The sequence below is a fragment of the Electrophorus electricus genome, chromosome 13 (assembly GCF_041902795.1).
Source record: "Electrophorus electricus isolate QZ-2024a chromosome 13, ASM4190279v1, whole genome shotgun sequence".
NCBI classification, from domain to species: Eukaryota; Metazoa; Chordata; class Actinopteri; order Gymnotiformes; family Gymnotidae; genus Electrophorus; species Electrophorus electricus.
In genome coordinates, this window is record NC_137509.1 from 19,792,533 (window position 1) to 19,819,715 (window position 27,183).

A 27,183-nucleotide genomic window follows, 5' to 3' on the forward strand; every position below is an offset into this window, starting at 1 on the left:
GTTGTAAGCTTTTATTGCATCATTTAATTTACATTCAAGATAACATTCTAGAATGTCAATTGCAGGGATTAATAAAAAAAATTGTCAGATTGGTCTTTGATCATATTTGCTATGATTAGGCAATTTGAGTAAGTGTTTAAGGCTTACGGCCACACCAGTTTGAGAATGCCCAATCTCATCTGACCTTGGAAGCTAAGCAAGTTTGGGCCTGGATAGTACTGAGGTGGGACCCTACCTAGGAATACCAGGTGCTGTAAGCTTTTCTTGCATCACTTTAATTTACTTTCAAGCTGACATGCTCAAATGTGAAGTGCAGTGATTAATAAAAAAAACTATCTGTTAGCACCTGGGAATAGCAGGTGCTGTAAGATTGTATTGCATCCCTTTAATTTATGTTCAAGCTATCATGTTCAAATTTGAAGTGCAGTGAATAATTAACTCAAACTATCTGTTAGCACCTGGGAATAGCAGATGCTGTAAGTTTTTTTTGCATCACTTTCATTTACTCTCCAAATCACATGCCTGAATGTGAAGTGCAGTGATTCATCAAAAAACTATATGTTAGCACATTGGACTACGAGATGCTGTAAGCTTCTCTTGCATCACTTTAATTTACTGTCAAGATGACATGCTAGGATGTGAAATGCAGTGATTAATTAAAAAAACTATCTGTTAGCACCTGGGAATAGCAGATGCTGTAAGTTTTTGTTGCATCACTTTACTTTAATCTGCAACTGACAAGCTTGTATGTGAAGTGTACAGATTAAATAGAAATATTTTAGTACCAGGGAATAGCAGGTGCTGTAAGATTGTATTGCATCCCTTTAATTTATGTTCAAGCTATCATGTTCAAATTTGAAGTGCAATGAATAATTAACTCAAACTATCTGTTAGCACCTGGGAATAGCAGATGCTGTAAGTTTTTTTTGCATCACTTTCATTTACTCTCCAACTCACATGCCTGAATGTGAAGTGCAATGATTCATCAAAAAACTATATGTTAGCACATTGGACTACGAGATGCTGTAAGCTTCTCTTGCATCACTTTAATTTACTGTCAAGATGACATGCTAGGATGTGAAATGCAGTGATTAATTAAAAAAACTATCTGTTAGCACCTGGGAATAGCAGATGCTGTAAGTTTTTGTTGCATCACTTTACTTTAATCTGCAACTGACAAGCTTGTATGTGAAGTGTACAGATTAAATAGAAATATTTTAGTACCAGGGAATAGCAGGTGCTGTAAGATTGTTTGCATCCCTTTAATTTATGTTCAAGCTATCATGTTCAAATTTGAAGTGCAGTGAATAATTAGTGCCTCCGTATACCAGCTCCGTATTGTAAGCTTTTATTGCATCATTTAATTACATTCAAGATAACATTCTAGAATGTCAATTGCAGGGATTAATAAAAAAAATTGTCAGATTGGTCTTTGATCATATTTGCTATGATTAGGCAATTTGAGTAAGTGTTTAAGGCTTACGGCCACACCAGCTTGAGAACGCCCAATCTCATCTGACCTTGGAAGCTAAGCAAGTTTGGGCCTGAATAGTACTGAGGTGGGACCCTACCTAGGAATACCAGGTGCTGTAAGCTTTTCTTGCATCACTTTAATTTACTTTCAAGCTGACATGCTCAAATGTGAAGTGCAGTGATTAATAAAAAAAACTATCTGTTAGCACCTGGGAATAGCAGATGCTGTAAGTTTTTTTTGCATCACTTTCATTTACTCTCCAACTCACATGCCTGAATGTGAAGTGCAGTGATTCCTCAAAAATCTATCTGTTAGCACCTTGGACTACGAGATGCTGTAAGCTTCTCTTGCATCACTTTAATTTACTTTCAAGATGACATGCTAGGATGTGAAGTGCAGTGATTAATTAAAAAAACTATCTGTTAGCACCTGGGAATAGCAAATGCTGTAAGTTTTTGTTGCATCACTTTACTTTAATCTGCAACTGACAAGCTTGTATGTGAAGTGTACAGATTAAATAGAAATATTTTAGTACCAGGGAATAGCAGGTGCTGTAAGATTGTATTGCATCCCTTTAATTTATGTTCAAGCTATCATGTTCAAATTTGAAGTGCAGTGAATAATTAACTCAAACTATCTGTTAGCACCTGGGAATAGCAGATGCTGTAATTTTTTTTTGCATCACTTTCATTTACTCTCCAACTCACGTGCCTGAATGTGAAGTGCAGTGATTCATCAAAAAACTGTCTGTTACTTCCTCCGTATACCAGATGTTGTAAGCTTTTATTGCATCATTTAATTTACATTCAAGATAACATTCTAGAATGTCAATTGCAGGGATTAATAAAAAAAATTGTCAGATTGGTCTTTGATCATATTTGCTATGATTAGGCAATTTGAGTAAGTGTTTAAGGCTTACGGCCACACCAGTTTGAGAATGCCCAATCTCATCTGACCTTGGAAGCTAAGCAAGTTTGGGCCTGGATAGTACTGAGGTGGGACCCTACCTAGGAATACCAGGTGCTGTAAGCTTTTCTTGCATCACTTTAATTTACTTTCAAGCTGACATGCTCAAATGTGAAGTGCAGTGATTAATAAAAAAAACTATCTGTTAGCACCTGGGAATAGCAGGTGCTGTAAGATTGTATTGCATCCCTTTAATTTATGTTCAAGCTATCATGTTCAAATTTGAAGTGCAGTGAATAATTAACTCAAACTATCTGTTAGCACCTGGGAATAGCAGATGCTGTAAGTTTTTTTTGCATCACTTTCATTTACTCTCCAAATCACATGCCTGAATGTGAAGTGCAGTGATTCATCAAAAAACTATATGTTAGCACATTGGACTACGAGATGCTGTAAGCTTCTCTTGCATCACTTTAATTTACTGTCAAGATGACATGCTAGGATGTGAAATGCAGTGATTAATTAAAAAAACTATCTGTTAGCACCTGGGAATAGCAGATGCTGTAAGTTTTTGTTGCATCACTTTACTTTAATCTGCAACTGACAAGCTTGTATGTGAAGTGTACAGATTAAATAGAAATATTTTAGTACCAGGGAATAGCAGGTGCTGTAAGATTGTATTGCATCCCTTTAATTTATGTTCAAGCTATCATGTTCAAATTTGAAGTGCAGTGAATAATTAACTCAAACTATCTGTTAGCACCTGGGAATAGCAGATGCTGTAAGTTTTTTTTGCATCACTTTCATTTACTCTCCAACTCACATGCCTGAATGTGAAGTGCAGTGATTCATCAAAAAACTATATGTTAGCACATTGGACTACGAGATGCTGTAAGCTTCTCTTGCATCACTTTAATTTACTGTCAAGATGACATGCTAGGATGTGAAATGCAGTGATTAATTAAAAAAAACTATCTGTTAGCACCTGGGAATAGCAGATGCTGTAAGTTTTTGTTGCATCACTTTACTTTAATCTGCAACTGACAAGCTTGTATGTGAAGTGTACAGATTAAATAGAAATATTTTAGTACCAGGGAATAGCAGGTGCTGTAAGATTGTTTGCATCCCTTTAATTTATGTTCAAGCTATCATGTTCAAATTTGAAGTGCAGTGAATAATTAGTGCCTCCGTATACCAGCTCCGTATTGTAAGCTTTTATTGCATCATTTAATTACATTCAAGATAACATTCTAGAATGTCAATTGCAGGGATTAATAAAAAAAATTGTCAGATTGGTCTTTGATCATATTTGCTATGATTAGGCAATTTGAGTAAGTGTTTAAGGCTTACGGCCACACCAGCTTGAGAACGCCCAATCTCATCTGACCTTGGAAGCTAAGCAAGTTTGGGCCTGAATAGTACTGAGGTGGGACCCTACCTAGGAATACCAGGTGCTGTAAGCTTTTCTTGCATCACTTTAATTTACTTTCAAGCTGACATGCTCAAATGTGAAGTGCAGTGATTAATAAAAAAAACTATCTGTTAGCACCTGGGAATAGCAGATGCTGTAAGTTTTTTTTGCATCACTTTCATTTACTCTCCAACTCACATGCCTGAATGTGAAGTGCAGTGATTCCTCAAAAATCTATCTGTTAGCACCTTGGACTACGAGATGCTGTAAGCTTCTCTTGCATCACTTTAATTTACTTTCAAGATGACATGCTAGGATGTGAAGTGCAGTGATTAATTAAAAAAACTATCTGTTAGCACCTGGGAATAGCAAATGCTGTAAGTTTTTGTTGCATCACTTTACTTTAATCTGCAACTGACAAGCTTGTATGTGAAGTGTACAGATTAAATAGAAATATTTTAGTACCAGGGAATAGCAGGTGCTGTAAGATTGTATTGCATCCCTTTAATTTATGTTCAAGCTATCATGTTCAAATTTGAAGTGCAGTGAATAATTAACTCAAACTATCTGTTAGCACCTGGGAATAGCAGATGCTGTAAGTTTTTTTTGCATCACTTTCATTTACTCTCCAACTCACATGCCTGAATGTGAAGTGCAGTGATTCATCAAAAAACTATATGTTAGCACATTGGACTACGAGATGCTGTAAGCTTCTCTTGCATCACTTTAATTTACTGTCAAGATGACATGCTAGGATGTGAAATGCAGTGATTAATTAAAAAAAACTATCTGTTAGCACCTGGGAATAGCAGATGCTGTAAGTTTTTGTTGCATCACTTTACTTTAATCTGCAACTGACAAGCTTGTATGTGAAGTGTACAGATTAAATAGAAATATTTTAGTACCAGGGAATAGCAGGTGCTGTAAGATTGTTTGCATCCCTTTAATTTATGTTCAATCTATCATGTTCAAATTTGAAGTGCAGTGAATAATTAGTGCCTCAGTATACCAGCTCCGTATTGTAAGCTTTTATTGCATCATTTAATTACATTCAAGATAACATTCTAGAATGTCAAGTGCAGGGATTAATAAAAAAAATTGTCAGATTGGTCTTTGATCATATTTGCTATGATTAGGCAATTTGAGTAAGTGTTTAAGGCTTACGGCCACACCAGCTTGAGAACGCCCAATCTCATCTGACCTTGGAAGCTAAGCAAGTTTGGGCCTGAATAGTACTGAGGTGGGACCCTACCTAGGAATACCAGGTGCTGTAAGCTTTTCTTGCATCACTTTAATTTACTTTCAAGCTGACATGCTCAAATGTGAAGTGCAGTGATTAATAAAAAAAACTATCTGTTAGCACCTGGGAATAGCAGGTGCTGTAAGATTGTATTGCATCCCTTTAATTTATGTTCAAGCTATCATGTTCAAATTTGAAGTGCAGTGAATAATTAACTCAAACTATCTGTTAGCACCTGGGAATAGCAGATGCTGTAAGTTTTTTTTGCATCACTTTCATTTACTCTCCAACTCACATGCCTGAATGTGAAGTGCAGTGATTCATCAAAAAACTATATGTTAGCACATTGGACTACGAGATGCTGTAAGCTTCTCTTGCATCACTTTAATTTACTGTCAAGATGACATGCTAGGATGTGAAATGCAGTGATTAATTAAAAAAACTATCTGTTAGCACCTGGGAATAGCAGATGCTGTAAGTTTTTGTTGCATCACTTTACTTTAATCTGCAACTGACAAGCTTGTATGTGAAGTGTACAGATTAAATAGAAATATTTTAGTACCAGGGAATAGCAGGTGCTGTAAGATTGTATTGCATCCCTTTAATTTATGTTCAAGCTATCATGTTCAAATTTGAAGTGCAATGAATAATTAACTCAAACTATCTGTTAGCACCTGGGAATAGCAGATGCTGTAAGTTTTTTTTGCATCACTTTCATTTACTCTCCAACTCACATGCCTGAATGTGAAGTGCAGTGATTCATCAAAAAACTATATGTTAGCACATTGGACTACGAGATGCTGTAAGCTTCTCTTGCATCACTTTAATTTACTGTCAAGATGACATGCTAGGATGTGAAGTGCAGTGATTAATTAAAAAAACTATCTGTTAGCACCTGGGAATAGCAAATGCTGTAAGTTTTTGTTGCATCACTTTACTTTAATCTGCAACTGACAAGCTTGTATGTGAAGTGTACAGATTAAATAGAAATATTTTAGTACCAGGGAATAGCAGGTGCTGTACGATTGTATTGCATCCCTTTAATTTATGTTCAAGCTATCATGTTCAAATTTGAAGTGCAGTGAATAATTAACTCAAACTATCTGTTAGCACCTGGGAATAGCAGATGCTGTAAGTTTTTTTTGCATCACTTTCATTTACTCTCCAACTCACATGCCTGAATGTGAAGTGCAGTGATTCATCAAAAAACTATATGTTAGCACATTGGACTACGAGATGCTGTAAGCTTCTCTTGCATCACTTTAATTTACTGTCAAGATGACATGCTAGGATGTGAAATGCAGTGATTAATAAAAAAAAACTATCTGTTAGCACCTTGGAATAGCAGATGCTGTAAGTTTTTTTTGCATCACTTTCATTTACTCTCCAACTCACATGCCTGAATGTGAAGTGCAGTGATTCCTCAAAAATCTATCTGTTAGCACCTTGGACTACGAGATGCTGTAAGCTTCTCTTGCATCACTTTAATTTACTTTCAAGATGACATGCTAGGATGTGAAGTGCAGTGATTAATTAAAAAAACTATCTGTTAGCACCTGGGAATAGCAAATGCTGTAAGTTTTTGTTGCATCACTTTACTTTAATCTGCAACTGACAAGCTTGTATGTGAAGTGTACAGATTAAATAGAAATATTTTAGTACCAGGGAATAGCAGGTGCTGTAAGATTGTATTGCATCCCTTTAATTTATGTTCAAGCTATCATGTTCAAATTTGAAGTGCAGTGAATAATTAACTCAGACTATCTGTTAGCACCTGGGAATAGCAAATGCTGTAAGTTTTTTTTGCATCACTTTCATTTACTCTCCAACTCACATGCCTGAATGTGAAGTGCAGTGATTCATCACAAAACTATATGTTAGCACATTGGACTACGAGATGCTGTAAGCTTCTCTTGCATCACTTTAATTTACTGTCAAGATGACATGCTAGGATGTGAAATGCAGTGATTAATTAAAAAAACTATCTGTTAGCACCTGGGAATAGCAGATGCTGTAAGTTTTTGTTGCATCACTTTACTTTAATCTGCAACTGACAAGCTTGTATGTGAAGTGTACAGATTAAATAGAAATATTTTAGTACCAGGGAATAGCAGGTGCTGTAAGATTGTTTGCATCCCTTTAATTTATGTTCAAGCTATCATGTTCAAATTTGAAGTGCAGTGAATAATTAGTGCCTCCGTATACCAGCTCCGTATTGTAAGCTTTTATTGCATCATTTAATTACATTCAAGATAACATTCTAGAATGTCAAGTGCAGGGATTAATAAAAAAAATTGTCAGATTGGTCTTTGATCATATTTGCTATGATTAGGCAATTTGAGTAAGTGTTTAAGGCTTACGGCCACACCAGCTTGAGAACGCCCAATCTCATCTGACCTTGGAAGCTAAGCAAGTTTGGGCCTGAATAGTACTGAGGTGGGACCCTACCTAGGAATACCAGGTGCTGTAAGCTTTTCTTGCATCACTTTAATTTACTTTCAAGCTGACATGCTCAAATGTGAAGTGCAGTGATTAATAAAAAAAACTATCTGTTAGCACCTGGGAATAGCAGATGCTGTAAGTTTTTTTTGCATCACTTTCATTTACTCTCCAACTCACATGCCTGAATGTGAAGTGCAGTGATTCCTCAAAAATCTATCTGTTAGCACCTTGGACTACGAGATGCTGTAAGCTTCTCTTGCATCACTTTAATTTACTTTCAAGATGACATGCTAGGATGTGAAGTGCAGTGATTAATTAAAAAAACTATCTGTTAGCACCTGGGAATAGCAAATGCTGTAAGTTTTTGTTGCATCACTTTACTTTAATCTGCAACTGACAAGCTTGTATGTGAAGTGTACAGATTAAATAGAAATATTTTAGTACCAGGGAATAGCAGGTGCTGTAAGATTGTTTGCATCCCTTTAATTTATGTTCAATCTATCATGTTCAAATTTGAAGTGCAGTGAATAATTAGTGCCTCAGTATACCAGCTCCGTATTGTAAGCTTTTATTGCATCATTTAATTACATTCAAGATAACATTCTAGAATGTCAAGTGCAGGGATTAATAAAAAAAATTGTCAGATTGGTCTTTGATCATATTTGCTATGATTAGGAAATTTGAGTAAGTGTTTAAGGCTTATGGCCACACCAGCTTGAGAACGCCCAATCTCATCTGACCTTGGAAGCTAAGCAAGTTTGGGCCTGAATAGTACTGAGGTGGGACTCTACCTAGGAATACCAGGTGCTGTAAGCTTTTCTTGCATCACTTTAATTTACTTTCAAGCTGACATGCTCAAATGTGAAGTGCAGTGATTAATAAAAAAAACTATCTGTTAGCACCTGGGAATAGCAGATGCTGTAAGTTTTTTTTGCATCACTTTCATTTACTCTCCAACTCACATGCCTGAATGTGAAGTGCAGTGATTCCTCAAAAATCTATCTGTTAGCACCTTGGACTACGAGATGCTGTAAGCTTCTCTTGCATCACTTTAATTTACTTTCAAGATGACATGCTAGGATGTGAAGTGCAGTGATTAATTAAAAAAACTATCTGTTAGCACCTGGGAATAGCAAATGCTGTAAGTTTTTGTTGCATCACTTTACTTTAATCTGCAACTGACAAGCTTGTATGTGAAGTGTACAGATTAAATAGAAATATTTTAGTACCAGGGAATAGCAGGTGCTGTAAGATTGTATTGCATCCCTTTAATTTATGTTCAAGCTATCATGTTCAAATTTGAAGTGCAATGAATAATTAACTCAAACTATCTGTTAGCACCTGGGAATAGCAGATGCTGTAAGTTTTTTTTGCATCACTTTCATTTACTCTCCAACTCACATGCCTGAATGTGAAGTGCAGTGATTCATCAAAAAACTATATGTTAGCACATTGGACTACGAGATGCTGTAAGCTTCTCTTGCATCACTTTAATTTACTGTCAAGATGACATGCTAGGATGTGAAATGCAGTGATTAATTAAAAAAACTATCTGTTAGCACCTGGGAATAGCAGATGCTGTAAGTTTTTGTTGCATCACTTTACTTTAATCTGCAACTGACAAGCTTGTATGTGAAGTGTACAGATTAAATAGAAATATTTTAGTACCAGGGAATAGCAGGTGCTGTAAGATTGTTTGCATCCCTTTAATTTATGTTCAAGCTATCATGTTCAAATTTGAAGTGCAGTGAATAATTAGTGCCTCCGTATACCAGCTCCGTATTGTAAGCTTTTATTGCATCATTTAATTACATTCAAGATAACATTCTAGAATGTCAAGTGCAGGGATTAATAAAAAAAATTGTCAGATTGGTCTTTGATCATATTTGCTATGATTAGGCAATTTGAGTAAGTGTTTAAGGCTTACGGCCACACCATCTTGAGAACGCCCAATCTCATCTGACCTTGGAAGCTAAGCAAGTTTGGGCCTGAATAGTACTGAGGTGGGACCCTACCTAGGAATACCAGGTGCTGTAAGCTTTTCTTGCATCACTTTAATTTACTTTCAAGCTGACATGCTCAAATGTGAAGTGCAGTGATTAATAAAAAAAACTATCTGTTAGCACCTGGGAATAGCAGATGCTGTAAGTGTTTTTTGCATCACTTTCATTTACTCTCCAACTCACATGCCTGAATGTGAAGTGCAGTGATTCCTCAAAAATCTATCTGTTAGCACCTTGGACTACGAGATGCTGTAAGCTTCTCTTGCATCACTTTAATTTACTTTCAAGATGACATGCTAGGATGTGAAGTGCAGTGATTAATTAAAAAAACTATCTGTTAGCACCTGGGAATAGCAAATGCTGTAAGTTTTTGTTGCATCACTTTACTTTAATCTGCAACTGACAAGCTTGTATGTGAAGTGTACAGATTAAATAGAAATATTTTAGTACCAGGGAATAGCAGGTGCTGTAAGATTGTATTGCATCCCTTTAATTTATGTTCAAGCTATCATGTTCAAATTTGAAGTGCAGTGAATAATTAACTCAAACTATCTGTTAGCACCTGGGAATAGCAGATGCTGTAAGTTTTTTTTGCATCACTTTCATTTACTCTCCAACTCACATGCCTGAATGTGAAGTGCAGTGATTCATCACAAAACTATATGTTAGCACATTGGACTACGAGATGCTGTAAGCTTCTCTTGCATCACTTTAATTTACTGTCAAGATGACATGCTAGGATGTGAAATGCAGTGATTAATTAAAAAAACTATCTGTTAGCACCTGGGAATAGCAGATGCTGTAAGTTTTTGTTGCATCACTTTACTTTAATCTGCAACTGACAAGCTTGTATGTGAAGTGTACAGATTAAATAGAAATATTTTAGTACCAGGGAATAGCAGGTGCTGTAAGATTGTTTGCATCCCTTTAATTTATGTTCAAGCTATCATGTTCAAATTTGAAGTGCAGTGAATAATTAGTGCCTCCGTATACCAGCTCCGTATTGTAAGCTTTTATTGCATCATTTAATTACATTCAAGATAACATTCTAGAATGTCAAGTGCAGGGATTAATAAAAAAAATTGTCAGATTGGTCTTTGATCATATTTGCTATGATTAGGCAATTTGAGTAAGTGTTTAAGGCTTACGGCCACACCATCTTGAGAACGCCCAATCTCATCTGACCTTGGAAGCTAAGCAAGTTTGGCCCTGAATAGTACTGAGGTGGGACCCTACCTAGGAATACCAGGTGCTGTAAGCTTTTCTTGCATCACTTTAATTTACTTTCAAGCTGACATGCTCAAATGTGAAGTGCAGTGATTAATAAAAAAAACTATCTGTTAGCACCTGGGAATAGCAGATGCTGTAAGTTTTTTTTGCATCACTTTCATTTACTCTCCAACTCACATGCCTGAATGTGAAGTGCAGTGATTCCTCAAAAATCTATCTGTTAGCACCTTGGACTACGAGATGCTGTAAGCTTCTCTTGCATCACTTTAATTTACTTTCAAGATGACATGCTAGGATGTGAAGTGCAGTGATTAATTAAAAAAACTATCTGTTAGCACCTGGGAATAGCAAATGCTGTAAGTTTTTGTTGCATCACTTTACTTTAATCTGCAACTGACAAGCTTGTATGTGAAGTGTACAGATTAAATAGAAATATTTTAGTACCAGGGAATAGCAGGTGCTGTAAGATTGTATTGCATCCCTTTAATTTATGTTCAAGCTATCATGTTCAAATTTGAAGTGCAGTGAATAATTAACTCAAACTATCTGTTAGCACCTGGGAATAGCAGATGCTGTAAGTTTTTTTTGCATCACTTTCATTTACTCTCCAACTCACATGCCTGAATGTGAAGTGCAGTGATTCATCACAAAACTATATGTTAGCACATTGGACTACGAGATGCTGTAAGCTTCTCTTGCATCACTTTAATTTACTGTCAAGATGACATGCTAGGATGTGAAATGCAGTGATTAATTAAAAAAACTATCTGTTAGCACCTGGGAATAGCAGATGCTGTAAGTTTTTGTTGCATCACTTTACTTTAATCTGCAACTGACAAGCTTGTATGTGAAGTGTACAGATTAAATAGAAATATTTTAGTACCAGGGAATAGCAGGTGCTGTAAGATTGTTTGCATCCCTTTAATTTATGTTCAAGCTATCATGTTCAAATTTGAAGTGCAGTGAATAATTAGTGCCTCCGTATACCAGCTCCGTATTGTAAGCTTTTATTGCATCATTTAATTACATTCAAGATAACATTCTAGAATGTCAAGTGCAGGGATTAATAAAAAAAATTGTCAGATTGGTCTTTGATCATATTTGCTATGATTAGACAATTTGAGTAAGTGTTTAAGGCTTACAGCCACACCAGCTTGAGAACGCCCAATCTCATCTGACCTTGGAAGCTAAGCAAGTTTGGGCCTGAATAGTACTGAGGTGGGACCCTACCTAGGAATACCAGGTGCTGTAAGCTTTTCTTGCATCACTTTAATTTACTTTCAAGCTGACATGCTCAAATGTGAAGTGCAGTGATTAATAAAAAAAACTATCTGTTAGCACCTGGGAATAGCAGATGCTGTAAGTTTTTTTTGCATCACTTTCATTTACTCTCCAACTCACATGCCTGAATGTGAAGTGCAGTGATTCCTCAAAAATCTATCTGTTAGCACCTTGGACTACGAGATGCTGTAAGCTTCTCTTGCATCACTTTAATTTACTTTCAAGATGACATGCTAGGATGTGAAGTGCAGTGATTAATTAAAAAAACTATCTGTTAGCACCTGGGAATAGCAAATGCTGTAAGTTTTTGTTGCATCACTTTACTTTAATCTGCAACTGACAAGCTTGTATGTGAAGTGTACAGATTAAATAGAAATATTTTAGTACCAGGGAATAGCAGGTGCTGTAAGATTGTATTGCATCCCTTTAATTTATGTTCAAGCTATCATGTTCAAATTTGAAGTGCAGTGAATAATTAACTCAAACTATCTGTTAGCACCTGGGAATAGCAGATGCTGTAAGTTTTTTTTGCATCACTTTCATTTACTCTCCAACTCACATGCCTGAATGTGAAGTGCAGTGATTCATCACAAAACTATATGTTAGCACATTGGACTACGAGATGCTGTAAGCTTCTCTTGCATCACTTTAATTTACTGTCAAGATGACATGCTAGGATGTGAAATGCAGTGATTAATTAAAAAAACTATCTGTTAGCACCTGGGAATAGCAGATGCTGTAAGTTTTTGTTGCATCACTTTACTTTAATCTGCAACTGACAAGCTTGTATGTGAAGTGTACAGATTAAATAGAAATATTTTAGTACCAGGGAATAGCAGGTGCTGTAAGATTGTTTGCATCCCTTTAATTTATGTTCAAGCTATCATGTTCAAATTTGAAGTGCAGTGAATAATTAGTGCCTCCGTATACCAGCTCCGTATTGTAAGCTTTTATTGCATCATTTAATTACATTCAAGATAACATTCTAGAATGTCAAGTGCAGGGATTAATAAAAAAAATTGTCAGATTGGTCTTTGATCATATTTGCTATGATTAGGCAATTTGAGTAAGTGTTTAAGGCTTACGGCCACACCATCTTGAGAACGCCCAATCTCATCTGACCTTGGAAGCTAAGCAAGTTTGGGCCTGAATAGTACTGAGGTGGGACCCTACCTAGGAATACCAGGTGCTGTAAGCTTTTCTTGCATCACTTTAATTTACTTTCAAGCTGACATGCTCAAATGTGAAGTGCAGTGATTAATAAAAAAAACTATCTGTTAGCACCTGGGAATAGCAGATGCTGTAAGTGTTTTTTGCATCACTTTCATTTACTCTCCAACTCACATGCCTGAATGTGAAGTGCAGTGATTCCTCAAAAATCTATCTGTTAGCACCTTGGACTACGAGATGCTGTAAGCTTCTCTTGCATCACTTTAATTTACTTTCAAGATGACATGCTAGGATGTGAAGTGCAGTGATTAATTAAAAAAACTATCTGTTAGCACCTGGGAATAGCAAATGCTGTAAGTTTTTGTTGCATCACTTTACTTTAATCTGCAACTGACAAGCTTGTATGTGAAGTGTACAGATTAAATAGAAATATTTTAGTACCAGGGAATAGCAGGTGCTGTAAGATTGTATTGCATCCCTTTAATTTATGTTCAAGCTATCATGTTCAAATTTGAAGTGCAGTGAATAATTAACTCAAACTATCTGTTAGCACCTGGGAATAGCAGATGCTGTAAGTTTTTTTTGCATCACTTTCATTTACTCTCCAACTCACATGCCTGAATGTGAAGTGCAGTGATTCATCACAAAACTATATGTTAGCACATTGGACTACGAGATGCTGTAAGCTTCTCTTGCATCACTTTAATTTACTGTCAAGATGACATGCTAGGATGTGAAATGCAGTGATTAATTAAAAAAACTATCTGTTAGCACCTGGGAATAGCAGATGCTGTAAGTTTTTGTTGCATCACTTTACTTTAATCTGCAACTGACAAGCTTGTATGTGAAGTGTACAGATTAAATAGAAATATTTTAGTACCAGGGAATAGCAGGTGCTGTAAGATTGTTTGCATCCCTTTAATTTATGTTCAAGCTATCATGTTCAAATTTGAAGTGCAGTGAATAATTAGTGCCTCCGTATACCAGCTCCGTATTGTAAGCTTTTATTGCATCATTTAATTACATTCAAGATAACATTCTAGAATGTCAAGTGCAGGGATTAATAAAAAAAATTGTCAGATTGGTCTTTGATCATATTTGCTATGATTAGGCAATTTGAGTAAGTGTTTAAGGCTTACGGCCACACCATCTTGAGAACGCCCAATCTCATCTGACCTTGGAAGCTAAGCAAGTTTGGCCCTGAATAGTACTGAGGTGGGACCCTACCTAGGAATACCAGGTGCTGTAAGCTTTTCTTGCATCACTTTAATTTACTTTCAAGCTGACATGCTCAAATGTGAAGTGCAGTGATTAATAAAAAAAACTATCTGTTAGCACCTGGGAATAGCAGATGCTGTAAGTTTTTTTTGCATCACTTTCATTTACTCTCCAACTCACATGCCTGAATGTGAAGTGCAGTGATTCCTCAAAAATCTATCTGTTAGCACCTTGGACTACGAGATGCTGTAAGCTTCTCTTGCATCACTTTAATTTACTTTCAAGATGACATGCTAGGATGTGAAGTGCAGTGATTAATTAAAAAAACTATCTGTTAGCACCTGGGAATAGCAAATGCTGTAAGTTTTTGTTGCATCACTTTACTTTAATCTGCAACTGACAAGCTTGTATGTGAAGTGTACAGATTAAATAGAAATATTTTAGTACCAGGGAATAGCAGGTGCTGTAAGATTGTATTGCATCCCTTTAATTTATGTTCAAGCTATCATGTTCAAATTTGAAGTGCAGTGAATAATTAACTCAAACTATCTGTTAGCACCTGGGAATAGCAGATGCTGTAAGTTTTTTTTGCATCACTTTCATTTACTCTCCAACTCACATGCCTGAATGTGAAGTGCAGTGATTCATCACAAAACTATATGTTAGCACATTGGACTACGAGATGCTGTAAGCTTCTCTTGCATCACTTTAATTTACTGTCAAGATGACATGCTAGGATGTGAAATGCAGTGATTAATTAAAAAAACTATCTGTTAGCACCTGGGAATAGCAGATGCTGTAAGTTTTTGTTGCATCACTTTACTTTAATCTGCAACTGACAAGCTTGTATGTGAAGTGTACAGATTAAATAGAAATATTTTAGTACCAGGGAATAGCAGGTGCTGTAAGATTGTTTGCATCCCTTTAATTTATGTTCAAGCTATCATGTTCAAATTTGAAGTGCAGTGAATAATTAGTGCCTCCGTATACCAGCTCCGTATTGTAAGCTTTTATTGCATCATTTAATTACATTCAAGATAACATTCTAGAATGTCAAGTGCAGGGATTAATAAAAAAAATTGTCAGATTGGTCTTTGATCATATTTGCTATGATTAGACAATTTGAGTAAGTGTTTAAGGCTTACAGCCACACCAGCTTGAGAACGCCCAATCTCATCTGACCTTGGAAGCTAAGCAAGTTTGGGCCTGAATAGTACTGAGGTGGGACCCTACCTAGGAATACCAGGTGCTGTAAGCTTTTCTTGCATCACTTTAATTTACTTTCAAGCTGACATGCTCAAATGTGAAGTGCAGTGATTAATAAAAAAAACTATCTGTTAGCACCTGGGAATAGCAGATGCTGTAAGTTTTTTTTGCATCACTTTCATTTACTCTCCAACTCACATGCCTGAATGTGAAGTGCAGTGATTCCTCAAAAATCTATCTGTTAGCACCTTGGACTACGAGATGCTGTAAGCTTCTCTTGCATCACTTTAATTTACTTTCAAGATGACATGCTAGGATGTGAAGTGCAGTGATTAATTAAAAAAACTATCTGTTAGCACCTGGGAATAGCAAATGCTGTAAGTTTTTGTTGCATCACTTTACTTTAATCTGCAACTGACAAGCTTGTATGTGAAGTGTACAGATTAAATAGAAATATTTTAGTACCAGGGAATAGCAGGTGCTGTAAGATTGTATTGCATCCCTTTAATTTATGTTCAAGCTATCATGTTCAAATTTGAAGTGCAGTGAATAATTAGTGCCTCCGTATACCAGCTCCGTATTGTAAGCTTTTATTGCATCATTTAATTACATTCAAGATAACATTCTAGAATGTCAAGTGCAGGGATTAATAAAAAAAATTGTCAGATTGGTCTTTGATCATATTTGCTATGATTAGACAATTTGAGTAAGTGTTTAAGGCTTACAGCCACACCAGCTTGAGAACGCCCAATCTCATCTGACCTTGGAAGCTAAGCAAGTTTGGGCCTGAATAGTACTGAGGTGGGACCCTACCTAGGAATACCAGGTGCTGTAAGCTTTTCTTGCATCACTTTAATTTACTTTCAAGCTGACATGCTCAAATGTGAAGTGCAGTGATTAATAAAAAAAACTATCTGTTAGCACCTGGGAATAGCAGATGCTGTAAGTTTTTTTTGCATCACTTTCATTTACTCTCCAACTCACATGCCTGAATGTGAAGTGCAGTGATTCCTCAAAAATCTATCTGTTAGCACCTTGGACTACGAGATGCTGTAAGCTTCTCTTGCATCACTTTAATTTACTTTCAAGATGACATGCTAGGATGTGAAGTGCAGTGATTAATTAAAAAAACTATCTGTTAGCACCTGGGAATAGCAAATGCTGTAAGTTTTTGTTGCATCACTTTACTTTAATCTGCAACTGACAAGCTTGTATGTGAAGTGTACAGATTAAATAGAAATATTTTAGTACCAGGGAATAGCAGGTGCTGTAAGATTGTATTGCATCCCTTTAATTTATGTTCAAGCTATCATGTTCAAATTTGAAGTGCAGTGAATAATTAACTCAAACTATCTGTTAGCACCTGGGAATAGCAGATGCTGTAAGTTTTTTTTGCATCACTTTCATTTACTCTCCAACTCACATGCCTGAATGTGAAGTGCAGTGATTCATCACAAAACTATATGTTAGCACATTGGACTACGAGATGCTGTAAGCTTCTCTTGCATCACTTTAATTTACTGTCAAGATGACATGCTAGGATGTGAAATGCAGTGATTAATTAAAAAAACTATCTGTTAGCACCTGGGAATAGCAGATGCTGTAAGTTTTTGTTGCATCACTTTACTTTAATCTGCAACTGACAAGCTTGTATGTGAAGTGTACAGATTAAATAGAAATATTTTAGTACCAGGGAATAGCAGGTGCTGTAAGATTGTTTGCATCCCTTTAATTTATGTTCAAGCTATCATGTTCAAATTTGAAGTGCAGTGAATAATTAGTGCCTCCGTATACCAGCTCCGTATTGTAAGCTTTTATTGCATCATTTAATTACATTCAAGATAACATTCTAGAATGTCAAGTGCAGGGATTAATAAAAAAAATTGTCAGATTGGTCTTTGATCATATTTGCTATGATTAGACAATTTGAGTAAGTGTTTAAGGCTTACAGCCACACCAGCTTGAGAACGCCCAATCTCATCTGACCTTGGAAGCTAAGCAAGTTTGGGCCTGAATAGTACTGAGGTGGGACCCTACCTAGGAATACCAGGTGCTGTAAGCTTTTCTTGCATCACTTTAATTTACTTTCAAGCTGACATGCTCAAATGTGAAGTGCAGTGATTAATAAAAAAAACTATCTGTTAGCACCTGGGAATAGCAGATGCTGTAAGTTTTTTTTGCATCACTTTCATTTACTCTCCAACTCACATGCCTGAATGTGAAGTGCAGTGATTCCTCAAAAATCTATCTGTTAGCACCTTGGACTACGAGATGCTGTAAGCTTCTCTTGCATCACTTTAATTTACTTTCAAGATGACATGCTAGGATGTGAAGTCCAGTGATTAATTAAAAAAACTATCTGTTAGCACCTGGGAATAGCAAATGCTGTAAGTTTTTGTTGCATCACTTTACTTTAATCTGCAACTGACAAGCTTGTATGTGAAGTGTACAGATTAAATAGAAATATTTTAGTACCAGGGAATAGCAGGTGCTGTAAGATTGTATTGCATCCCTGTAATTTATGTTCAAGATATCATGTTCAAATTTGAAGTGCAGTGAATAATTAACTCAAACTATCTGTTAGCACCTGGGAATAGCAGATGCTGTAAGTTTTTTTTGCATCACTTTCATTTACTCTCCAACTCACATGCCTGAATGTGAAGTGCAGTGATTCATCAAAAAACTATATGTTAGCACATTGGACTACGAGATGCTGTAAGCTTCTCTTGCATCACTTTAATTTACTGTCAAGATGACATGCTAGGATGTGAAATGCAGTGATTAATTAAAAAAACTATCTGTTAGCACCTGGGAATAGCAGATGCTGTAAGTTTTTGTTGCATCACTTTACTTTAATCTGCAACTGACAAGCTTGTATGTGAAGTGTACAGATTAAATAGAAATATTTTAGTACCAGGGAATAGCAGGTGCTGTAAGATTGTTTGCATCCCTTTAATTTATGTTCAATCTATCATGTTCAAATTTGAAGTGCAGTGAATAATTAGTGCCGCAGTATACCAGCTCCGTATTGTAAGCTTTTATTGCATCATTTAATTACATTCAAGATAACATTCTAGAATGTCAAGTGCAGGGATTAATAAAAAAAATTGTCAGATTGGTCTTTGATCATATTTGCTATGATTAGGCAATTTGAGTAAGTGTTTAAGGCTTACGGCCACACCAGCTTGAGAACGCCCAATCTCCTCTGACCTTGGAAGCTAAGCAAGTTTGGGCCTGAATAGTACTGAGGTGGGACCCTACCTAGGAATACCAGGTGCTGTAAGCTTTTCTTGCATCACTTTAATTTACTTTCAAGCTGACATGCTCAAATGTGAAGTGCAGTGATTAATAAAAAAAACTATCTGTTAGCACCTGGGAATAGCAGATGCTGTAAGTTTTTTTTGCATCACTTTCATTTACTCTCCAACTCACATGCCTGAATGTGAAGTGCAGTGATTCCTCAAAAATCTATCTGTTAGCACCTTGGACTACGAGATGCTGTAAGCTTCTCTTGCATCACTTTAATTTACTTTCAAGATGACATGCTAGGATGTGAAGTGCAGTGATTAATTAAAAAAAACTATCTGTTAGCACCTGGGAATAGCAAATGCTGTAAGTTTTTGTTGCATCACTTTACTTTAATCTGCAACTGACAAGCTTGTATGTGAAGTGTACAGATTAAATAGAAATATTTTAGTACCAGGGAATAGCAGGTGCTGTAAGATTGTATTGCATCCCTTTAATTTATGTTCAAGCTATCATGTTCAAATTTGAAGTGCAGTGAATAATTAACTCAAACTATCTGTTAGCACCTGGGAATAGCAGATGCTGTAAGTTTTTTTTGCATCACTTTCATTTACTCTCCAACTCACATGCCTGAATGTGAAGTGCAGTGATTCATCAAAAAACTATATGTTAGCACATTGGACTACGAGATGCTGTAAGCTTCTCTTGCATCACTTTAATTTACTGTCAAGATGACATGCTAGGATGTGAAATGCAGTGATTAATTAAAAAAACTATCTGTTAGCACCTGGGAATAGCAGATGCTGTAAGTTTTTGTTGCATCACTTTACTTTAATCTGCAACTGACAAGCTTGTATGTGAAGTGTACAGATTAAATAGAAATATTTTAGTACCAGGGAATAGCAGGTGCTGTAAGATTGTTTGCATCCCTTTAATTTATGTTCAAGCTATCATGTTCAAATTTGAAGTGCAGTGAATAATTAGTGCCTCCGTATACCAGCTCCGTATTGTAAGCTTTTATTGCATCATTTAATTACATTCAAGATAACATTCTAGAATGTCAAGTGCAGGGATTAATAAAAAAAATTGTCAGATTGGTCTTTGATCATATTTGCTATGATTAGGCAATTTGAGTAAGTGTTTAAGGCTTACGGCCACACCAGCTTGAGAACGCCCAATCTCATCTGACCTTGGAAGCTAAGCAAGTTTGGGCCTGAATAGTACTGAGGTGGGACCCTACCTAGGAATACCAGGTGCTGTAAGCTTTTCTTGCATCACTTTAATTTACTTTCAAGCTGACATGCTCAAATGTGAAGTGCAGTGATTAATAAAAAAAACTATCTGTTAGCACCTGGGAATAGCAGATGCTGTAAGTTTTTTTTGCATCACTTTCATTTACTCTCCAACTCACATGCCTGAATGTGAAGTGCAGTGATTCCTCAAAAATCTATCTGTTAGCACCTTGGACTACGAGATGCTGTAAGCTTCTCTTGCATCACTTTAATTTACTTTCAAGATGACATGCTAGGATGTGAAGTCCAGTGATTAATTAAAAAAACTATCTGTTAGCACCTGGGAATAGCAAATGCTGTAAGTTTTTGTTGCATCACTTTACTTTAATCTGCAACTGACAAGCTTGTATGTGAAGTGTACAGATTAAATAGAAATATTTTAGTACCAGGGAATAGCAGGTGCTGTAAGATTGTATTGCATCCCTGTAATTTATGTTCAAGATATCATGTTCAAATTTGAAGTGCAGTGAATAATTAACTCAAACTATCTGTTAGCACCTGGGAATAGCAGATGCTGTAAGTTTTTTTTGCATCACTTTCATTTACTCTCCAACTCACATGCCTGAATGTGAAGTGCAGTGATTCATCAAAAAACTATATGTTAGCACATTGGACTACGAGATGCTGTAAGCTTCTCTTGCATCACTTTAATTTACTGTCAAGATGACATGCTAGGATGTGAAATGCAGTGATTAATTAAAAAAACTATCTGTTAGCACCTGGGAATAGCAGATGCTGTAAGTTTTTGTTGCATCACTTTACTTTAATCTGCAACTGACAAGCTTGTATGTGAAGTGTACAGATTAAATAGAAATATTTTAGTACCAGGGAATAGCAGGTGCTGTAAGATTGTTTGCATCCCTTTAATTTATGTTCAATCTATCATGTTCAAATTTGAAGTGCAGTGAATAATTAGTGCCGCAGTATACCAGCTCCGTATTGTAAGCTTTTATTGCATCATTTAATTACATTCAAGATAACATTCTAGAATGTCAAGTGCAGGGATTAATAAAAAAAATTGTCAGATTGGTCTTTGATCATATTTGCTATGATTAGGCAATTTGAGTAAGTGTTTAAGGCTTACGGCCACACCAGCTTGAGAACGCCCAATCTCATCTGACCTTGGAAGCTAAGCAAGTTTGGGCCTGAATAGTACTGAGGTGGGACCCTACCTAGGAATACCAGGTGCTGTAAGCTTTTCTTGCATCACTTTAATTTACTTTCAAGCTGACATGCTCAAATGTGAAGTGCAGTGATTAATAAAAAAAACTATCTGTTAGCACCTGGGAATAGCAGATGCTGTAAGTTTTTTTTGCATCACTTTCATTTACTCTCCAACTCACATGCCTGAATGTGAAGTGCAGTGATTCCTCAAAAATCTATCTGTTAGCACCTTGGACTACGAGATGCTGTAAGCTTCTCTTGCATCACTTTAATTTACTTTCAAGATGACATGCTAGGATGTGAAGTGCAGTGATTAATTAAAAAAACTATCTGTTAGCACCTGGGAATAGCAAATGCTGTAAGTTTTTGTTGCATCACTTTACTTTAATCTGCAACTGACAAGCTTGTATGTGAAGTGTACAGATTAAATAGAAATATTTTAGTACCAGGGAATAGCAGGTGCTGTAAGATTGTATTGCATCCCTTTAATTTATGTTCAAGCTATCATGTTCAAATTTGAAGTGCAGTGAATAATTAACTCAAACTATCTGTTAGCACCTGGGAATAGCAGATGCTGTAAGTTTTTTTTGCATCACTTTCATTTACTCTCCAACTCACATGCCTGAATGTGAAGTGCAGTGATTCATCAAAAAACTATATGTTAGCACATTGGACTACGAGATGCTGTAAGCTTCTCTTGCATCACTTTAATTTACTGTCAAGATGACATGCTAGGATGTGAAATGCAGTGATTAATTAAAAAAACTATCTGTTAGCACCTGGGAATAGCAGATGCTGTAAGTTTTTGTTGCATCACTTTACTTTAATCTGCAACTGACAAGCTTGTATGTGAAGTGTACAGATTAAATAGAAATATTTTAGTACCAGGGAATATCAGGTGCTGTAAGATTGTATTGCATCCCTTTAATTTATGTTCAAGCTATCATGTTCAAATTTGAAGTGCAATGAATAATTAACTCAAACTATCTGTTAGCACCTGGGAATAGCAGATGCTGTAAGTTTTTTTTTGCATCACTTTCATTTACTCTCCAACTCACATGCCTGAATGTGAAGTGCAGTGATTCATCACAAAACTATATGTTAGCACATTGGACTACGAGATGCTGTAAGCTTCTCTTGCATCACTTTAATTTACTGTCAAGATGACATGCTAGGATGTGAAATGCAGTGATTAATTAAAAAAACTATCTGTTAGCACCTGGGAATAGCAGATGCTGTAAGTTTTTGTTGCATCACTTTACTTTAATCTGCAACTGACAAGCTTGTATGTGAAGTGTACAGATTAAATAGAAATATTTTAGTACCAGGGAATAGCAGGTGCTGTAAGATTGTTTGCATCCCTTTAATTTATGTTCAAGCTATCATGTTCAAATTTGAAGTGCAGTGAATAATTAGTGCCTCCGTATACCAGCTCCGTATTGTAAGCTTTTATTGCATCATTTAATTACATTCAAGATAACATTCTAGAATGTCAAGTGCAGGGATTAATAAAAAAAATTGTCAGATTGGTCTTTGATCATATTTGCTATGATTAGGCAATTTGAGTAAGTGTTTAAGGCTTACGGCCACACCAGCTTGAGAACGCCCAATCTCCTCTGACCTTGGAAGCTAAGCAAGTTTGGGCCTGAATAGTACTGAGGTGGGACCCTACCTAGGAATACCAGGTGCTGTAAGCTTTTCTTGCATCACTTTAATTTACTTTCAAGCTGACATGCTCAAATGTGAAGTGCAGTGATTAATAAAAAAAACTATCTGTTAGCACCTGGGAATAGCAGATGCTGTAAGTTTTTTTTGCATCACTTTCATTTACTCTCCAACTCACATGCCTGAATGTGAAGTGCAGTGATTCCTCAAAAATCTATCTGTTAGCACCTTGGACTACGAGATGCTGTAAGCTTCTCTTGCATCACTTTAATTTACTTTCAAGATGACATGCTAGGATGTGAAGTGCAGTGATTAATTAAAAAAAACTATCTGTTAGCACCTGGGAATAGCAAATGCTGTAAGTTTTTGTTGCATCACTTTACTTTAATCTGCAACTGACAAGCTTGTATGTGAAGTGTACAGATTAAATAGAAATATTTTAGTACCAGGGAATAGCAGGTGCTGTAAGATTGTATTGCATCCCTTTAATTTATGTTCAAGCTATCATGTTCAAATTTGAAGTGCAGTGAATAATTAACTCAAACTATCTGTTAGCACCTGGGAATAGCAGATGCTGTAAGTTTTTTTTGCATCACTTTCATTTACTCTCCAACTCACATGCCTGAATGTGAAGTGCAGTGATTCATCAAAAAACTATATGTTAGCACATTGGACTACGAGATGCTGTAAGCTTCTCTTGCATCACTTTAATTTACTGTCAAGATGACATGCTAGGATGTGAAATGCAGTGATTAATTAAAAAAACTATCTGTTAGCACCTGGGAATAGCAGATGCTGTAAGTTTTTGTTGCATCACTTTACTTTAATCTGCAACTGACAAGCTTGTATGTGAAGTGTACAGATTAAATAGAAATATTTTAGTACCAGGGAATAGCAGGTGCTGTAAGATTGTTTGCATCCCTTTAATTTATGTTCAAGCTATCATGTTCAAATTTGAAGTGCAGTGAATAATTAGTGCCTCCGTATACCAGCTCCGTATTGTAAGCTTTTATTGCATCATTTAATTACATTCAAGATAACATTCTAGAATGTCAAGTGCAGGGATTAATAAAAAAAATTGTCAGATTGGTCTTTGATCATATTTGCTATGATTAGGCAATTTGAGTAAGTGTTTAAGGCTTACGGCCACACCAGCTTGAGAACGCCCAATCTCATCTGACCTTGGAAGCTAAGCAAGTTTGGGCCTGAATAGTACTGAGGTGGGACCCTACCTAGGAATACCAGGTGCTGTAAGCTTTTCTTGCATCACTTTAATTTACTTTCAAGCTGACATGCTCAAATGTGAAGTGCAGTGATTAATAAAAAAAACTATCTGTTAGCACCTGGGAATAGCAGATGCTGTAAGTTTTTTTTGCATCACTTTCATTTACTCTCCAACTCACATGCCTGAATGTGAAGTGCAGTGATTCCTCAAAAATCTATCTGTTAGCACCTTGGACTACGAGATGCTGTAAGCTTCTCTTGCATCACTTTAATTTACTTTCAAGATGACATGCTAGGATGTGAAGTGCAGTGATTAATTAAAAAAACTATCTGTTAGCACCTGGGAATAGCAAATGCTGTAAGTTTTTGTTGCATCACTTTACTTTAATCTGCAACTGACAAGCTTGTATGTGAAGTGTACAGATTAAATAGAAATATTTTAGTACCAGGGAATAGCAGGTGCTGTAAGATTGTATTGCATCCCTTTAATTTATGTTCAAGCTATCATGTTCAAATTTGAAGTGCAGTGAATAATTAACTCAAACTATCTGTTAGCACCTGGGAATAGCAGATGCTGTAAGTTTTTTTTGCATCACTTTCATTTACTCTCCAACTCACATGCCTGAATGTGAAGTGCAGTGATTCATCAAAAAACTATATGTTAGCACATTGGACTACGAGATGCTGTAAGCTTCTCTTGCATCACTTTAATTTACTGTCAAGATGACATGCTAGGATGTGAAATGCAGTGATTAATTAAAAAAACTATCTGTTAGCACCTGGGAATAGCAGATGCTGTAAGTTTTTGTTGCATCACTTTACTTTAATCTGCAACTGACAAGCTTGTATGTGAAGTGTACAGATTAAATAGAAATATTTTAGTACCAGGGAATAGCAGGTGCTGTAAGATTGTTTGCATCCCTTTAATTTATGTTCAATCTATCATGTTCAAATTTGAAGTGCAGTGAATAATTAGTGCCTCAGTATACCAGCTCCGTATTGTAAGCTTTTATTGCATCATTTAATTACATTCAAGATAACATTCTAGAATGTCAAGTGCAGGGATTAATAAAAAAAATTGTCAGATTGGTCTTTGATCATATTTGCTATGATTAGGCAATTTGAGTAAGTGTTTAAGGCTTACGGCCACACCAGCTTGAGAACGCCCAATCTCATCTGACCTTGGAAGCTAAGCAAGTTTGGGCCTGAATAGTACTGAGGTGGGACCCTACCTAGGAATACCAGGTGCTGTAAGCTTTTCTTGCATCACTTTAATTTACTTTCAAGCTGACATGCTCAAATGTGAAGTGCAGTGATTAATAAAAAAAACTATCTGTTAGCACCTGGGAATAGCAGATGCTGTAAGTTTTTTTTGCATCACTTTCATTTCTCTCCAACTCACATGCCTGAATGTGAAGTGCAGTGATTCCTCAAAAATCTATCTGTTAGCACCTTGGACTACGAGATGCTGTAAGCTTCTCTTGCATCACTTTAATTTACTTTCAAGATGACATGCTAGGATGTGAAGTGCAGTGATTAATTAAAAAAAATATCTGTTAGCACCTGGGAATAGCAAATGCTGTAAGTTTTTGTTGCATCACTTTACTTTAATCTGCAACTGACAAGCTTGTATGTGAAGTGTACAGATTAAATAGAAATATTTTAGTACCAGGGAATAGCAGGTGCTGTAAGATTGTATTGCATCCCTTTAATTTATGTTCAAGCTATCATGTTCAAATTTGAAGTGCAGTGAATAATTAACTCAAACTATCTGTTAGCACCTGGGAATAGCAGATGCTGTAAGTTTTTTTTGCATCACTTTCATTTACTCTCCAACTCACATGCCTGAATGTGAAGTGCAGTGATTCATCAAAAAACTATATGTTAGCACCTTGGACTACGAGATGTTGTAAGCTTCTCTTGCATCACTTTAATTTACTGTCAAGATGACATGCTAGGATGTGAAATGCAGTGATTAATTAAAAAAACTATCTGTTAGCACCTGGGAATAGCAGATGCTGTAAGTTTTTGTTGTATCACTTTACTTTAATCTGCAACTGACAAGCTTGTATGTGAAGTGTACAGATTAAATAGAAATATTTTAGTACCAGGGAATAGCAGGTGCTGTAAGATTGTATTGCATCCCTTTAATTTATGTTCAAGCTATCATGTTCAAATTTGAAGTGCAGTGAATAATTAACTCAAACTATCTTTTAGCACCTGGGAATAGCAGATGCTGTAAGTTTTTTTTGCATCACTTTCATTTACTCTCCAACTCACATGCCTGAATGTGAAGTGCAGTGATTCATCAAAAAACTATATGTTAGCACCTTGGACTACGAGATGTTGTAAGCTTCTCTTGCATCACTTTAATTTACTGTCAAGATGACATGCTAGGATGTGAAATGCAGTGATTAATTAAAAAAACTATCTGTTAGCACCTGGGAATAGCAGATGCTGTAAGTTTTTGTTGTATCACTTTACTTTAATCTGCAACTGACAAGCTTGTATGTGAAGTGTACAGATTAAATAGAAATATTTTAGTACCAGGGAATAGCAGGTGCTGTAAGATTGTATTGCATCCCTTTAATTTATGTTCAAGCTATCATGTTCAAATTTGAAGTGCAGTGAATAATTAACTCAAACTATCTGTTAGCACCTGGGAATAGCAGATGCTGTAAGTTTTTTTTGCATCACTTTCATTTACTCTCCAACTCACATGCCTGAATGTGAAGTGCAGTGATTCATCAAAAAACTATATGTTAGCACATTGGACTACGAGATGCTGTAAGCTTCTCTTGCATCACTTTAATTAACTGTCAAGATGACATGCTAGGATGTGAAATGCAGTGATTAATTAAAAAAACTATCTGTTAGCACCTGGGAATAGCAGATGCTGTAAGTTTTTGTTGCATCACTTTACTTTAATCTGCAACTGACAAGCTTGTATGTGAAGTGTACAGATTAAATAGAAATATTTTAGTACCAGGGAATAGCAGGTGCTGTAAGAT

At 36.1% G+C, this 27,183-nt stretch overlaps 21 pseudogenes; all 21 read left to right on the top strand.

Moving 5' to 3' along the window:
- Nucleotides 1–141: 141 nt before the first annotated feature.
- Nucleotides 142–260, top strand: LOC145648395 (5S ribosomal RNA; annotated as a pseudogene).
- Nucleotides 261–1,477: 1,217 nt separating this feature from the next.
- LOC145646450 (5S ribosomal RNA) lies at nt 1,478–1,596 on the top strand (annotated as a pseudogene).
- Nucleotides 1,597–2,387: 791 nt separating this feature from the next.
- Nucleotides 2,388–2,506, top strand: LOC145648396 (5S ribosomal RNA; annotated as a pseudogene).
- Nucleotides 2,507–3,724: 1,218 nt separating this feature from the next.
- On the top strand, nt 3,725–3,843 carry LOC145646451 (5S ribosomal RNA; annotated as a pseudogene).
- Nucleotides 3,844–4,949: 1,106 nt separating this feature from the next.
- On the top strand, nt 4,950–5,068 carry LOC145646452 (5S ribosomal RNA; annotated as a pseudogene).
- Nucleotides 5,069–7,385: 2,317 nt separating this feature from the next.
- Nucleotides 7,386–7,504, top strand: LOC145646453 (5S ribosomal RNA; annotated as a pseudogene).
- Nucleotides 7,505–8,170: 666 nt separating this feature from the next.
- On the top strand, nt 8,171–8,289 carry LOC145647285 (5S ribosomal RNA; annotated as a pseudogene).
- Nucleotides 8,290–9,394: 1,105 nt separating this feature from the next.
- On the top strand, nt 9,395–9,513 carry LOC145647570 (5S ribosomal RNA; annotated as a pseudogene).
- A 1,105-nt stretch (nt 9,514–10,618) lies between these two features.
- LOC145649765 (5S ribosomal RNA) lies at nt 10,619–10,737 on the top strand (annotated as a pseudogene).
- A 1,105-nt stretch (nt 10,738–11,842) lies between these two features.
- On the top strand, nt 11,843–11,961 carry LOC145647020 (5S ribosomal RNA; annotated as a pseudogene).
- Nucleotides 11,962–13,066: 1,105 nt separating this feature from the next.
- Nucleotides 13,067–13,185, top strand: LOC145647571 (5S ribosomal RNA; annotated as a pseudogene).
- A 1,105-nt stretch (nt 13,186–14,290) lies between these two features.
- Nucleotides 14,291–14,409, top strand: LOC145649766 (5S ribosomal RNA; annotated as a pseudogene).
- Nucleotides 14,410–15,514: 1,105 nt separating this feature from the next.
- LOC145647021 (5S ribosomal RNA) lies at nt 15,515–15,633 on the top strand (annotated as a pseudogene).
- Nucleotides 15,634–16,300: 667 nt separating this feature from the next.
- On the top strand, nt 16,301–16,419 carry LOC145647022 (5S ribosomal RNA; annotated as a pseudogene).
- A 1,105-nt stretch (nt 16,420–17,524) lies between these two features.
- Nucleotides 17,525–17,643, top strand: LOC145647023 (5S ribosomal RNA; annotated as a pseudogene).
- Nucleotides 17,644–18,748: 1,105 nt separating this feature from the next.
- On the top strand, nt 18,749–18,867 carry LOC145648617 (5S ribosomal RNA; annotated as a pseudogene).
- Nucleotides 18,868–19,973: 1,106 nt separating this feature from the next.
- LOC145646454 (5S ribosomal RNA) lies at nt 19,974–20,092 on the top strand (annotated as a pseudogene).
- A 1,105-nt stretch (nt 20,093–21,197) lies between these two features.
- On the top strand, nt 21,198–21,316 carry LOC145646455 (5S ribosomal RNA; annotated as a pseudogene).
- A 1,545-nt stretch (nt 21,317–22,861) lies between these two features.
- LOC145648618 (5S ribosomal RNA) lies at nt 22,862–22,980 on the top strand (annotated as a pseudogene).
- A 1,106-nt stretch (nt 22,981–24,086) lies between these two features.
- On the top strand, nt 24,087–24,205 carry LOC145646456 (5S ribosomal RNA; annotated as a pseudogene).
- Nucleotides 24,206–25,310: 1,105 nt separating this feature from the next.
- LOC145646457 (5S ribosomal RNA) lies at nt 25,311–25,429 on the top strand (annotated as a pseudogene).
- Nucleotides 25,430–27,183: the final 1,754 nt, after the last annotated feature.